This window comes from Moschus berezovskii, chromosome 9 (assembly GCF_049115385.1).
Source record: "Moschus berezovskii isolate FMDL1 chromosome 9, NW_MosBer_1.0, whole genome shotgun sequence".
In the NCBI taxonomy this organism is placed as follows: domain Eukaryota; kingdom Metazoa; phylum Chordata; class Mammalia; order Artiodactyla; family Moschidae; genus Moschus; species Moschus berezovskii.
The window spans coordinates 35,138,605-35,152,478 of NC_142468.1; the positions used below are offsets into that span (position 1 = coordinate 35,138,605).

The window sequence follows — 13,874 nt, forward strand, 5'->3', positions numbered from 1 at the left end:
CACAGTAAATGCTCCCTGTTGTTTGGATTCTAGTAGATGTTGATTTCTTAAGCTTAGACTTCTCATATAGGAATTTCTGGAATGTCAAAGATGCCCATATCAATCTTCTGAAACCAGGAAACACTTTTGAGTATCAAGTAATCCACCTCCCATGGCCACATCACAGAACAACCAGAGGGATGAACTGATAAAAAGTACTTAAAGCCTTCCCATGAATGATCCCATAAAGCATGGACACCGAACTCAAGGCAACAGCTGGGAGAGAAAAGTGAGCATTTCATTTCTGAATTGGCAAATAGCCACGCTTAGGAGGTATTTGCTTAGAGGAAGACTCTCTTACAAAGTGGTCCTGCGATCACAGACCACTAGCAGTGACCAGCCCTCCTGTGGGCACCCAACTGTTGTGTTTCAAACAACTAAGCCTCAGAATAGTAGGTGGTAGCAACAGCTCTCTTGGGTCTCCATACTCTGTTCCTAGTACTCTCATCCTTGCAGCCATCTTCCACTGTGATGGATGCAGGTCCAAATTCCTGAGCCAGGCATTCAGGATGGTCCAGGGTTTGACCTTGCATCACCCTTTCGGACCAACCTCCTGATATGTGCCAGTCACCGGCCTTCCCTCTGTTTTCCAGACCCTCCTGCTTCTTCGATGCCTCCTCACCTTGGCTGCTCGGCCTGGAAACCCCTTGCACGAATCACCCCTTAACAGAATAAGCCCTGGTTAAAGGCCATCTCTTGTGTGAAGCTTTCCAAGTCTCTCTTGATGCTCAGAATGAACTGCTCTTTCTGCTGGGCAGTTATTTTATTTCTCTGTGCTTCACTTCCTTCGACAAAAGAAAATGGGAAGAATGATCTGTATTCTGTCACTTCAGAGCTTTTGAAAGGTTCAAATGAGGTTCTGTATTTGGTTCTAACCTCTAAAATCTTAAAGAGCTGAAGGATGAATAAAAATGTGCACAGAACTTCATGTTCTCATTGTTTACTATGTTCAATGCAGCCTCATTTTTAGTTGGCTCATATGACATGTTTGCTGCATACTAATAGTTAGCATAGAAGAGACTCAAAATTATTTTTGTACTCTATTTCACATTCATGCAACCGCTTTTAATGGTCTAAATCAACCCAATATTCTGAAAATACATCTTAACCGATTATAATAAATTTGATCTTGCAAAGCTTCCAAATGGAGCATCAACACTGATGTCAGTTCTGTGGCAGCTAGCCTAAGTGAGTCAAAATAGCATTCATACTTGCTGTGTGTGTGCAATGAAACTGTGGGCATTTTTAGACGTTTTTCAGACATTTCCCAAATTACAAACATCTGTTGTTTATATTTCAAGGTTCCCCAAATAGAGAGTAAAGTAGCATCCTTCCAGACTGGGTAGCAAAGACGACTCACTAAATGACTCCTTTCTTAACAAGATTTCATAAAGGCATCTGATAAGGTCTGTAATGACATATTTATGCATACAGTGAAGAAATAAGTTAGAAAATATAACTGGGTGAGTGACTATGCTTAGAAGATTAGTTTCAACCTAATAGAAGCCCTCTGGTGACAACTACAGAATTCTGTCTTAATCTCTGCTGAATTCAATCTTTTTTTTTTAATCCAAAATTTTCAAGATGTAATGGAGAGGTGGTTGACCACAATAATGAAAATGAAGCAAAACGAAAGTCAGTAAAGCCACTGAAAGCATCAACATCTATCCAATAACAGGACATTATAAAAACAGGTCAAATCTAACAAGATAATATTCTAAAAAAGACAAATGTAAATTTCTGTGTGTAGGTTCCAACAATCAAGTCTCATGAATAAGGATATGTACACCACTGCCCTCTACACTGTTACTTGTAATAGCAAGAAGACAACATAAATATTCATCAACAAGGGAATAGTTAAATATATTAACTGAATATAGTATACTGTGCAGCTCTAAGAAGAAAAAAACTATAGGAAGCCTAAATATAATGATATGGAAGAATGTCTGGATAAATCTGGGTATGAAAAAAACAGGTTGAGGATATTATACACAGATTGTTGGTTCATCTTTCTTTTTTTATAGTTGAGTATTTCCTTGCATATTCACACACACACCATACTTTCTTTACCCATCCTTCTATCAATGGACACCGAGGCTGTTTCCATGTCTTGGTTATTGGAAATTATGCTGAATGAACATGGGGGTGCAGATTTCTCTTCAGAAAAGTGATTTCTTTACCTTTCGATAAATACCCAGAAGCTAGGATTGTTAAGTCATATGATACTTAAACTTTTAATTTTTTGAGGATCTTCCATACTGTTTTCCACAGGGGCTGCACCAGTTCACATTTCCACCAACAGTACACAAGGGGTCCTTTCTCTTCAACCTCGCCCACACTTGTTACCTCTTGTCTTTTTGATGACAGTCATTCACAAATGTGTGAAGTGATATCTCACTGTGGTTTTGACTTGCATTTCCCCGATGATTAGTGATGTTGAGCATCTTTTCATGTACCCATTGGCCAAGTGTATGTCTTTGGAAAAATGTCCATTCAGGTCCTCTGCCTATCTATTAATTGGGTATTAGTTTTCCTGCTTTTGAGTTGTATGAATTCCTTATATATGTTGGAGATTAACCCCTTCTCTGATACATGGTTTGCAAATATTCTCCCCCATTTTGTAGATTGCCTCTTCACTCCGCTGATTGTTTCTCTTGCCTTGCACAAACTTTTTAGTTTGATGTAGTCCCATGCATTTGCTCTTGTTGCTTGTGCTTTTGGTATGATTTTCAAAAATTGTTGCCAAGACAAGGTAAGGAGGTTTTCCCTTATGTTCTCTCCTAGGAGTTTTATGGTTTCAGGTATTATGTTTTCCCCCAGGAGTTTTACGGTTTTTCCTAGGAGTTTTATGCTTTCAGGTCTTATAAGTCTTTAATCTATTTTGAGATAAATTTTATGGATTATGATTGAGTCTAGTTTTTCTTTTTCCTGCATGTGACTATCCATTTTTCCCAAACCATTTATCTCTTCTCAATTAAGTACTCTTGACTTTCTTGTCAAACATTAGTTGACTGTACATATGTTATATATGTTTATTTTCATATATAAGAATTTGCTTGTATTTGTGTCTTTGTCTAAATAAGAGCAACTAACACTTGAGCTCTTACTATATTCCAGACACTATTCTGTATGTCCTTTATATATATTGTCTTGTTCAATCCTTATAATGAAACAGGTACATAGTCATATTCAGGTACTAAAGTTAAGTGTGGATCAACAATGTCAAAAGGCAATCACATTTCACACTACCAGCAGAATTCCTGGGGTGGGGAAAGATTCAAACATTTATATATAGCTTAAATGTTTTCAGAAAGGAAGTAGTACTTCTTTAATTCACAAGAAGGCATGTGGCTGAGGCAGTAAGTATGAGAGAGGTTGTGTAATGTAAGTTAATGGTGCAATGAAATAATAAAAAGAAACAGGAGATGCATCTCTGCTACTTCCTGGGGAAGTTACCTTGAGTAACTTACTTAACTTCTGGTCTTAGTTTCTTATCAGTGTACTGTTGATAATCAAGACTACTTGCAAAGTTCTATGGGTTAAATAACAGGACCGTGCCAAGCCCACATTTCCTGGCATGCAGTTGACCTCCCTCAGTATACACTGCTTCTTACATAACACAGAAACTATTCTAAACAATGCAGGTGGACCACAACTGTTCTGAAGAACATTCAAATGCAAAGACACAGAAGGGCTAAAACACAGAAGGTAGGTGATGGGAAGCAGAGAGAAAGAAGAACTCCAAGGACTGGAGCAACCAGCCCTAGAAGTGATGTCTTAGTGGAAGAGTAGTAGTTGACTTTAAATAATTAATGGGCTACATACTTCAAAGAAAAATTTGACTTTTTCTACTTGACTTTGAAGGACAGAACCAAAACCAATATATAAAAGTTCAAAAAGTTCAGTAAGTACTGATAATAACAAGGGAAATTGTCTAGCTATTGTCATTTCTATAAATGGAGAAATAGTCCCAAAGAAAGAAAACTTACCTGTACAGGTCAACTAATACAGATTGAACACCAGACCAGAATAATAACACTTCAAGCTCCAAAGCAGTACATTTCAAATTTTGCCAGCTATGAGTTCACACAGAGAGTACACAGTACACCTGCAGATGATGAATTATATTCAAAAATTTTTATATGTTCATTATAATTTTTGACTATCAATAAAGCAATGTTTTAAAATTAACAATTTATATTGCATATAAGCACATTCTTATATCTTGATTCAGTGATGTATTTAACTTGAGAAATATTCTTGATCTAAGTTGATTAATATATCTTAGTTTAAATAAATTAGAAAAGTCATAACTGTGCTGTACAGACAGCTGTACAATGCAATGTACTGTTTTAATAGGCAGTACAGACATTTGTATTAAGGATGAACACAGGTACTATGGAGAAACTTTGCATTCAAAGTTTCTCTAGGCATCTGCTAGAACCTAAGTCATCCTTAAGAGCTGGAAGATGAAATGCTTCCACCAGGGAGGAAGTGACGATTAGATTCTTCACTCGTTTTTTGAATGCACTTGCCACAGATTTTTACATATGCCCAAGAATTCCTTAACATTACTATGAACAAAGCTAGTGGAGGTGATGAAATTTCAGCTGAGCTATTTAAAATCTTAAAAGATGATGCTGTTAAAGTGCTGCAACTCAATATGCCAGCAAATTTGGAAAACTCAGCAGTGGCCACAGGATTGGAAAAGGTCAGTTTCATTCTAATCCCAAAGAAGGGCAATGCCAAAGAAGGCTGAAACTGCCATATAATTGCACTCATTTCACATACAGGCAAGGTAATGCTCAAATTACTTCAAGCTAGGCTTTAGTAGTACGTGAAACAAGAACTTTCAGGTGTACAAGCTGGGTTTTGAAGACGCAGAGGAACCAGAGACCAAATTGCCAACATTAGTTGACATATCCCTATCCCAACATAGAGAAAACAAGGGAGTTCCAGAAAGACATCTACTTTTGCTTCATTGACTACACGAAAGCCTTTGACTGTGTAGATCACAACTGTAGAAAATTCTTAAAGAGATGGAAATACCAGAGACCTCTTACATGTTTCCTGAGAAACCTGTATGCGGGTCAAGAAGCTACAGTAAGAACTGGACATGGAATGACAGACTGGTTCAAAATTGGGAAAGGAGTACGTCAAGGCTGTATATTGTCACCCTGCTTATTTAACTTATATGCAGAGTACATCATGAGTAATGCTGGGCTGGAGGAAGCACAAGCTGGAATCAAGATTGCCAGGAGAAATATCAATAACCTCAAATATGCAGATGACACTACCCTAATGGCAGAAAGTGAAGAGGAACTAAAGAGCCTGTTCATGAGCATGAAAGAGGACAGTGAAAAAAGCTGGCTTAAAACTCAACATGCAAAAAACTAAATCATGGCATCCAGTCCTATCACTTCACGGCAAATAGAAGGGGAAAAAGTGGAAACAGTGACAGGCTTTATTTTCTTGGGCTCTAAAATCACCGCAGATGGTGACTGCAGCTATGAAATTAAAAGATGTTTGCTCTTTGAAAGGAAAAGATCTATATAGTCAAAGCTATGGTTTTTCCAGCATTCATGTACAGATATGAGAGTTGGACCATAAAGTAGGCTGACCACTGAAGAACTGATGTTTTCAAATTGAGAGTCTCTTGGACCGTAAGGAGATCAAACCGTTCAACCCTAAAGGAAATCAACCCTGAATATTCACTGGAAGAACTGATGATGAAGCTCTAATACTTTGGCCACCTGATGCGAAGAGTCAACTCACTGGAAAAGACCTTGATGCTGGGGAAGACTGAGCTGGAAAGACTGAGCAGAGAAGGGGACAGCAGAGGATGAGAAGTTAGATAACATCACTGACTCAAAGAACATGAATCTGAGCAAATTCCGAGAGATAATGGAGGACAGTGAAGATTGGAGTGCTGCAGTCCAAGATGGTCGCAAAGGGTCGCACATGACTTAGTGACTGAACAACAAGATTTCCTTGCTTTTTCGATGAACATCAACATATGCTAGTAGAGAGTCTTGCTGATCAAATTGTCAAGGCCATCATCCAGTTTCTAAAATCTTCAGTATCTTATTTCTGTCATTGATCAGGAAGAGACAGACTAAATTAGAAAAGAAAAAATACTTGTATGATACGCCACCTCATCCAAATGAAGTCATAGAAATGGTGTTTGCTCACAACAGGATTATGAACAAAGACTTTATTTCATATCTTATCTCATAAAAGATAAGCTAGCAACAGCTAGCAAAAGTCAACATAAAAAAGCTGAGATATTGCTGAATGTTTCTTTGTAGAGCCCAGTGGGAAAGACACATTCAATGACGAAGCTTTCATCACTCCTTTGGTGGAAAAGGGATTTGAGGACCAGCATCCACATAACCACATCTCCCCAGCTGCTTACTCAGCTGGAGCTCTGCCATTAGGAATGTTTTAAGGGACCTCCTGACTGACATCAGAGCTCACAAAATAAGCATCTAAAAAACTGTCTGAAAAGTCCTGAACCCTTCTCCCTGATATGTGTTATCAGATATATGCTAAGGACTGACTTGTACCCTGCATATCAGTGATTTCAACAAACTATAAAGTAAAATATTCGCCCCCACACACAAGATGACTTTCCCGTACCACTGACGTTATGTGACAGGCAACAGCAGCAATTGATATAGTGATTTCGCCAAAAGCTTGTCCCTCTTTCTCGAGTATATGTGCCATCGGCTTTGAGGTTGCTGTTGCAGACTTCTCAGCAAATCTGCCTTGGCTATGACGAATGGAATTCTGAACCACGCCTCTGAGGTATTCTATTCTGGGCCCTTAGCGACAACATTCATCAATTTCACCCTGGAAAACATTATTTTATACTTGATCTGGGAAGACACAACTGGCTTACTAGGAAAGGCCACTGTACTTTGCCTGAAAATGACTCAAAAGTGTTGAGGGTTTCATGTCACTATTTGACAAAGTTTCATAACAGAGAAAGCACTGGAGACTGTGGACAAATAAATGACCTGCCAAGTAAAATTCAATTTTCAGACAATCACTGTGCTCCTTTCTGTTCACAATTTTTCTTTTTCTGTCACTTGACTAAAACTATCAACCTGGCAGATTCACTGGTCTCTGGCCATCAAGACTCACATTCTATAATTACACTGGGTTTCTGGTTGCTATTGATGTTTATGATGTTATTCTGAGCTGTGGTATTTCATTCCTATTTCTGTCACTCCTTTCATTTTTCAATGAATTGCTTCTAAACTACTGATCTATTTTTGTGAACTGAATAAAGAAGACAACAGTTTAATAGCAGAAAATAAAAAAGTTTAACTAAATAAAAAACTATTAATATCTAAAATAACATACAACTGTATGCTATATGCCATACACTAGTTGAAAGATTTTACCTATTTAATATATTAACTGATTTACTCTTCACAATCACTTTAGGAAGGAGGCAGTATTATTATCACTGTTTTATAGACAGGGAAACTTAGGTGTGACTTCACTTGCCCAGGGTCACAAAGAACCAGGATGTGGGACCAGGCAGTCCAACTCCAGAGCCTGTATTTTTCCCAGACTATGTTCCTTCTCAAATAGGAAAAAAGAAACTCGCAGAGATCAGGGCTTGTCAGAATAAAATGAATGCACTGATGCAGTCCTTGTAACCCAAGAGTATTCCTTAGAAAGGGTATGTTAAACAAGCCTGCCCTAAGAAGCTTGCATAGCTCCTTGAGGAATCTCACAGCGATAAAGCCTCCCAACCTACCCCAGAGACAAAATCCAGTCATAGAAGTCATCAGCAAAGGGTTGAAAGATTGCTTTCCATCCTGTCTCAAGTCACACCAGGGTGGAAATTCCAGACTTTCTTGGCAAGTTGGTTCAGTGTGACATGACCTACCGAGGTACTCTCTCTCGGTTTTCAGTTACATGTTAGTTTTGATTTCCTATTTTGCAAGATGAGCCTTTAACTTTCTCAGCCAGATTTCCCTCATTCATCTTGCTAATATAATTTTTTTTATTAACTATTCACTGTTGTCATGGTTACAACTATCTACCTAATATCCACAGCTGGGTCTATAAGTATATGAGTATAAATATTTATAGACTTCATATATATTTACAATGAGTTATTTCTTTTCTTCCATATTTCTGTCATAGAGCAGTTGCTCAACAAATCTAAGTGGAACGAAAGAACAAGGTTTGTCTGTGCCTGCTGGGCCCGTTTAATCGGGAGGCATATGCATTTTCCTGAATCGTTTCTTTGTAGTTTTCTCCCCACTACTGTTTTCTGGAACTCACATTAGTTAGGGGTTGGACTCATGAGTTGACTAATTCCCAAGTGTTTTTTTCTTTTCCTCTTCACTGTTCTACCTTGATCTTCCTATCACTGAAAGCTGATTTAGCCTCTGGTTACTAAATAGTTATTAGTTCTTTTCTTCTTATAGGCCCAGCTCTGAGTAATCAAGAGTCTCATCTGTTTTGCTGAAGGGGACAGAATTCTGAAACTTGGAAGCTGGTAGGTCTTTTTCTCTAGGTCTGGTGGATTTCCTCAGAGAAGAATCCTCAGATTTCCTGGCTGATGTTACTGTTCTCACTTCCACTGTTTTAGGAGCCAAGAGAAGGAAGGCAACAGAAGATCTTACTATTCAGCATGTGGGCATTCACTTGATCCCCAATTTTCAGTAAGGTACCATTTTCCTGCTCTTAGCAAACACTTCCAAAAGAGACCAGGGGCCTTTTCTCTAGCCGGATACATTCCTCCCCATAATGATTAGGGGCCATGATTACTACCCAAGTGGACCCTGATGACGGGCCATGGTCAGCATCACATCCTGACCTACTTCTGTGACTTTGAGTGTCAGGGGGCAAAGGATGGACTTAGTCCCTCTTCTCCGAAGAGGCCTCCAGACTCTCTACAAGCAATCCTTCTCCAGCAACCCTTAAACTCCAAATATCACTATTTCCTCCCTAAAAAAAGGTTGGCTACTCAGCTTCACCAGACACTCTGAGATACCCCGACTGTACACACACCACAGCCCAAATCTTGTGCCCAGAAATGACTCACTGTGCTATGGGATGGAAGACTTCCTACCGCCCTGTCCTTGTGCCCTGCTCCGTCCTGTAATAAAGAGATTTTTCCTGCTGGTACAGAATAAGCACATGTTTTACATTACTTAAAAAAAAATTTAAACTACAAATATATGGTTTTAAGAAAAATAACTACAGGGACTTCAGTAGTCTTCTCGCAGTCCAGTGGTTAGGACTCCACACTTTCACTGTCAGGGGCTCAGGTTTGATCCCTGGTTGGGGAACTAAGATCCCACAAGCTGCATGGCATGACCAAAAAATAAAGACAGCTTAAAATAGAGAAAAGAACTACAAAACCACCTAGCAAGTAGGATATGTTATAATCTAGAGAAGAATTTCATGGGACAGATGCATAGTATAAATGATGCTACTACACATGTTCAGATAGATCATCCATAGGAAGCCCAAAGAGGGCAGAGTTCCCAATCACAAAGGCCAATCATGAAAATCTGTCCAGCATGCCACAATCTGTAGCTTCTCCCTTTCTCCTTGACTGCCTTCTTAAGTTCGCATTCAAACACACACTTAGGACTTGCCCATCTTAAAAACTTTATCTTGACCCTCATCTCCATCTGCTTATCACTCTAGACTAACATCTTGAAGGCCAACCATAAAGAGTAACCTTCTTGCATTCTCTCTAAGACTTCATTAACCCCTCACTCATCAGTTCTCTAAAATGTGGCATCCACTCCCATAATGCCAATGAAACTCTTCTTGCCAATACCAACAACAACTTTGTCCACACCTTCAGCACCATCCTTGTCTCCAATCTCCCCCTTACCCTAACATATCTGGACAGTTACTGAGCTGGTCAATTTCACCTCCTTTACATCTCTGAGACCCATCCACTTCTCTCCATTATTTCACCACTGGATTACTCTAACAGACCTCCCCAATTCGAGTCTTGCCCTCTGCACAGCACCTAGAATGACATTCCAAAAATGCAAATTTGATCACGTCACATCCCTGCTTAAACTACTTTTGTGGCATCTCACTGCCCTTGAAATAATTTTCCAAATCATTATCATAGCTTATATAAAGCCTTCACAATCTGGCCCAAAGGTAAGGATGAGAAATTGGTCATTCAGAGGGGTCAGGAGACTTGCTGCCACTGCCAGTTCCCCAGCCCTGGGACTAAAGTCTGAATCCAGGTCTTCATCTCTAAACCCCACCTCGTTCTGCTCCTGGTGGATTAGTTCTTGCATTGTCTATTTCACATGATCCATCCTCCTTGTCATTTCTATTAAGAAATGGGACCAAGAGTTGATGACAGATAAAGAAACGTAGAGTTGGGGACTTGCTCAATGTCACCCATTTCCTCGGGGGCCCAGCGTGACTCACCCTGAGCTCTGTGCTCCATCTGCTCTTCTACAGGGCTTCCCAAATCACAGGTGCTAACCAGAGTAGTTTCTCTCCATAGGTATATACAGAGTTGGGGGGGGGGGGGCGCGGGCAGCAGGGGCACGGTGGCAGCATCTACAGAGCACTGAACTCAGAAGACCTGGGCTCCAGTCTACAAACTATGCAGAACTATGCAAGTCTTTCACTTGGCTGAATCTTGGTTTCTTTGTTAAAAGGAGCTGCAATACAGTCACGTGTGCACGTGTGTATGTATGTACACACAGGGTAAAGTGAAAGTGAAGGTGCTCAGTCGTGTTTGACTCTGTGCGACCCGTGGACTGTAGCCTACCAGACCCCTCCATCTGTGGGATTCTCCAGGCAACAGTACTGGAGTGGGCTGCCATTTCCTTCTGCAGGGATCTTCCCAACCCAGGGATTGAACCTGGGTCTCCCGCATTGGAGGCAGATGCTTTAACCTCTGAGCCACCAGGGAAGCCTACACACAGGGTAAATGTAATGCTTATTCTGCCTCTCAGAGCTCTTGTGGAAATCAAGAGAGAAGAGAAACAGGAAAGGACTCTACAAATACGCTATTAGTACAACAAAGGCAGGTTTAAAAGTCTAGAGAATGATTAACCAAAGAGGGCATTGCTACATTCCTGTTTGCTCTTTAAAAAATCAGTTCTCACCTGCCAAGTAGGAGTGAGACGTAAGTCATGCTTTTTCCTGTAAGGTGATCAAGAATTCTAAAATGGCAGATATTCTAAGATACTCTCTTCTTGAAGACTATTTCCCTATTCTCAATTCCAAAGAAAGAACATATGAATATTGCTTCTTTTCTAGATTATCTAAAACTGATTAAGGCAACTATTTTGCAATTCTGAAACTATACAGACCAAGGTGAGCAGTAACTATCATTTGTGGTTTAATAATGTTTCCAAGTTTTCATTATTTTAGCCCTTTTATTAAGAGGATTTTCTACTTTAAGATAAAATCCCCAGGTCACTAACAAATGATAGCATAAAAAGTCCTCTTCAAAAAATCGGTGATAGGATTTAGAGTTAATTCATGCTTCCAACCAAAATCAACGAAAAAACATTTTTCACCATTAACAATGAAGTACGCTTAATTTATTGCTTGAGTTGCTTTAATCACTTGGAAGGAAGCTTTCAGCTACCTTCCTAAATAGTTACTTTTCTAATCTCTCATCTCTAGGCAAGGATTTTCTCTTCCTAGTTCACTGAACAAATCCTTTCACAGCAAAGTTATTTCCTTAAAATAACTTTAACCCACAAATCCTCCTGGTTAACATCTTTGTCAAACATGTTCACAGGCACTGAACTGCCACTGGTTGGCTTTCATGAACATGCTTCATGTTCCTATATAATTAGTTTCATGAATCATCTTAATAACTGATTAATTAGACACCAAATTGATTGTCTGAAATTTAGAACGTATCTTGTCAGACATTTAACCACAGTCAATCTACACAAAACTAACAAGCCTCACGGTCAAAAGTCAGGAAATCACAACAGGAAAAAGATGGATCAAAGTTTTATTTTGAGAAGAGCAAAATTAGTGTAGAGATGGGTTAAAAACGGGAACATTTTTAACGGCTGCCACCCCTGCTGGAACAGTGTTCTAAAAATATTTATGACGAGAACCTAAATTATAACTAATAGATTTTTTGTTATATTATGTATTAGAAGACTGAAATCAGCAGGAAATCTAACTAATTAATGCAGTCACTATAAAATAGTAATTGACATCAAATGTTGGATAAAATGAAATATTAAGAACTTTAATCTCTTCCTTTAAAGATAGTAAATGAAACTCCTCTGTAAAATATCTTTAAGAGTCACTCTAACTGCAAGAGGCATATTATTAATTCAATAGATTTAGTTATTAATTATAAGTGAACAACTTCTACAGACAGAATTGACTGGCAACATATCAAGTCAATGTGATAGGGTTTTAAACCAAAAACTGAGGAATTTTTGTTTCCTAGATTATTTTCAAGGAAATTATTCTTAAGATAAAATAATATCAGGGCTTATTTAATATGCCCATTCTGAAAAGAATTACTTTTTTAAAGGGTACATTATCCAATCTTTCAGGATAAATAAGATCCGGCTGAAAACAGTTTGCATGAAAAAGATCAGGGTGAGGAGCAGGAGGAAGAGAGAGTGGGGAGGGAAGAACTGATCATTAGCTCAGTGAATCGGAATGAACCTGGTGACAGAGCTACTTGAGAAAGCCACAGAGAGTGGCGAGGGAGTCCACACACTATGACATGATCAGGCCATCCTGAGAATATCTGATACAGTTCTGAATACGCAATGCCTGGGGAGCTGACAAACTAGATTCCAAGTAGAGATATCAACAATCCTGATGTTTGGGGATGGAGATCTCAGATCATGCCACATGAAAAAGGGAGATTTACCTTGTCTTGCTTCAAGGAGCAGAATATTAAGCAACGGGAGAATTAAAGAGAGCTAGAATTTAGTTTCATGGAAGAAAAAAGGATCTAAACATCAAACTTGTCTGAACAGAATGGGATTCTAAACAAGCGGTGAGCAATAAATGTTAAAGTGGAGTCTGGATGCCTGTCTGACAAGATTCTATAAAACGGATGTCAGGTCCTGCAGTGGCAAATACACTGGTGAAATTGAGAAAGGTTCAAAGCAGTATTAAGAAATAACTGAGAACTTTATCAATTTCCAGCGGTTTGTCCAAGTCATTGCTGAGTGATTTTCACACTGAAACCTAAAAATACTGGGGAAAGCATTAAAAAATAGATAGCTAGATATGACCTGATTGGTTAGTAAGGCACATTGGAAGTCAAAGATTAAGTGAAAGCAGGAGACTCAAGAGTCGCCGGTTCAATCCCTGAGTCAGAAAGATCTCCTGGAATAGGAAATGACACTCCACTCCAGTATTCTTGCCTGGAAAATTCCATGGGCAGAGGAGCCTGGCGGACTATAGATAGTCCATGGGGCTGCAAAGATTTGGACATGACTAAGCGACTGAGCACACACACAAACACAAGGAAGAGACTAGAAGTGGTTTCTATCTCGGGTGCAATTGCTGGTCTGGGTGGACTTCCGCTGTGTTTTCACAGTCTCAAAAACACAACAAAAACCTCCCAAAAGGAACATCTTTGGGGACAAACCAGAGGACCACACCCTCAGAGTTCGCTAGAAGTAAACTGATACTTCAGAACTACAAAGACAATTGCCTGCCTCAAATCTCGGTGCTAAGTGAAGAGAGGAGATTCCTGTACCTCCAAGAACTCAGAACCACAAATCAGACTTTATACAAATTCGTGGCAGAAATAACTTGAGCTCCAAAACACCTCAAGCTGAGAGCTGAGTTTCCAGGGATTCTGAGGGCTGGAGAGG

At 39.3% G+C, this 13,874-nt stretch overlaps 1 protein-coding gene and 1 long non-coding RNA gene across 2 annotated transcripts in view; one reads left to right on the forward strand and one right to left on the reverse strand.

The window, feature by feature from the left end:
- Positions 1–9,149, forward strand: part of LOC148776432 (uncharacterized) — a 51,901-nt gene extending 42,752 nt beyond the window's left edge. The window contains exons 3-5 of the long non-coding RNA XR_016038184.1: positions 8,490–8,560; positions 8,654–8,726; positions 9,023–9,149. This is a non-coding gene — a long non-coding RNA (uncharacterized LOC148776432). The remainder of the gene's footprint in view (positions 1–8,489; positions 8,561–8,653; positions 8,727–9,022) is intronic.
- Positions 1–13,874, reverse strand: part of PELI2 (pellino E3 ubiquitin protein ligase family member 2) — a 205,064-nt gene that overhangs the window by 61,571 nt on the left and 129,619 nt on the right. The gene's annotated exons all lie outside the window — the stretch shown is intronic.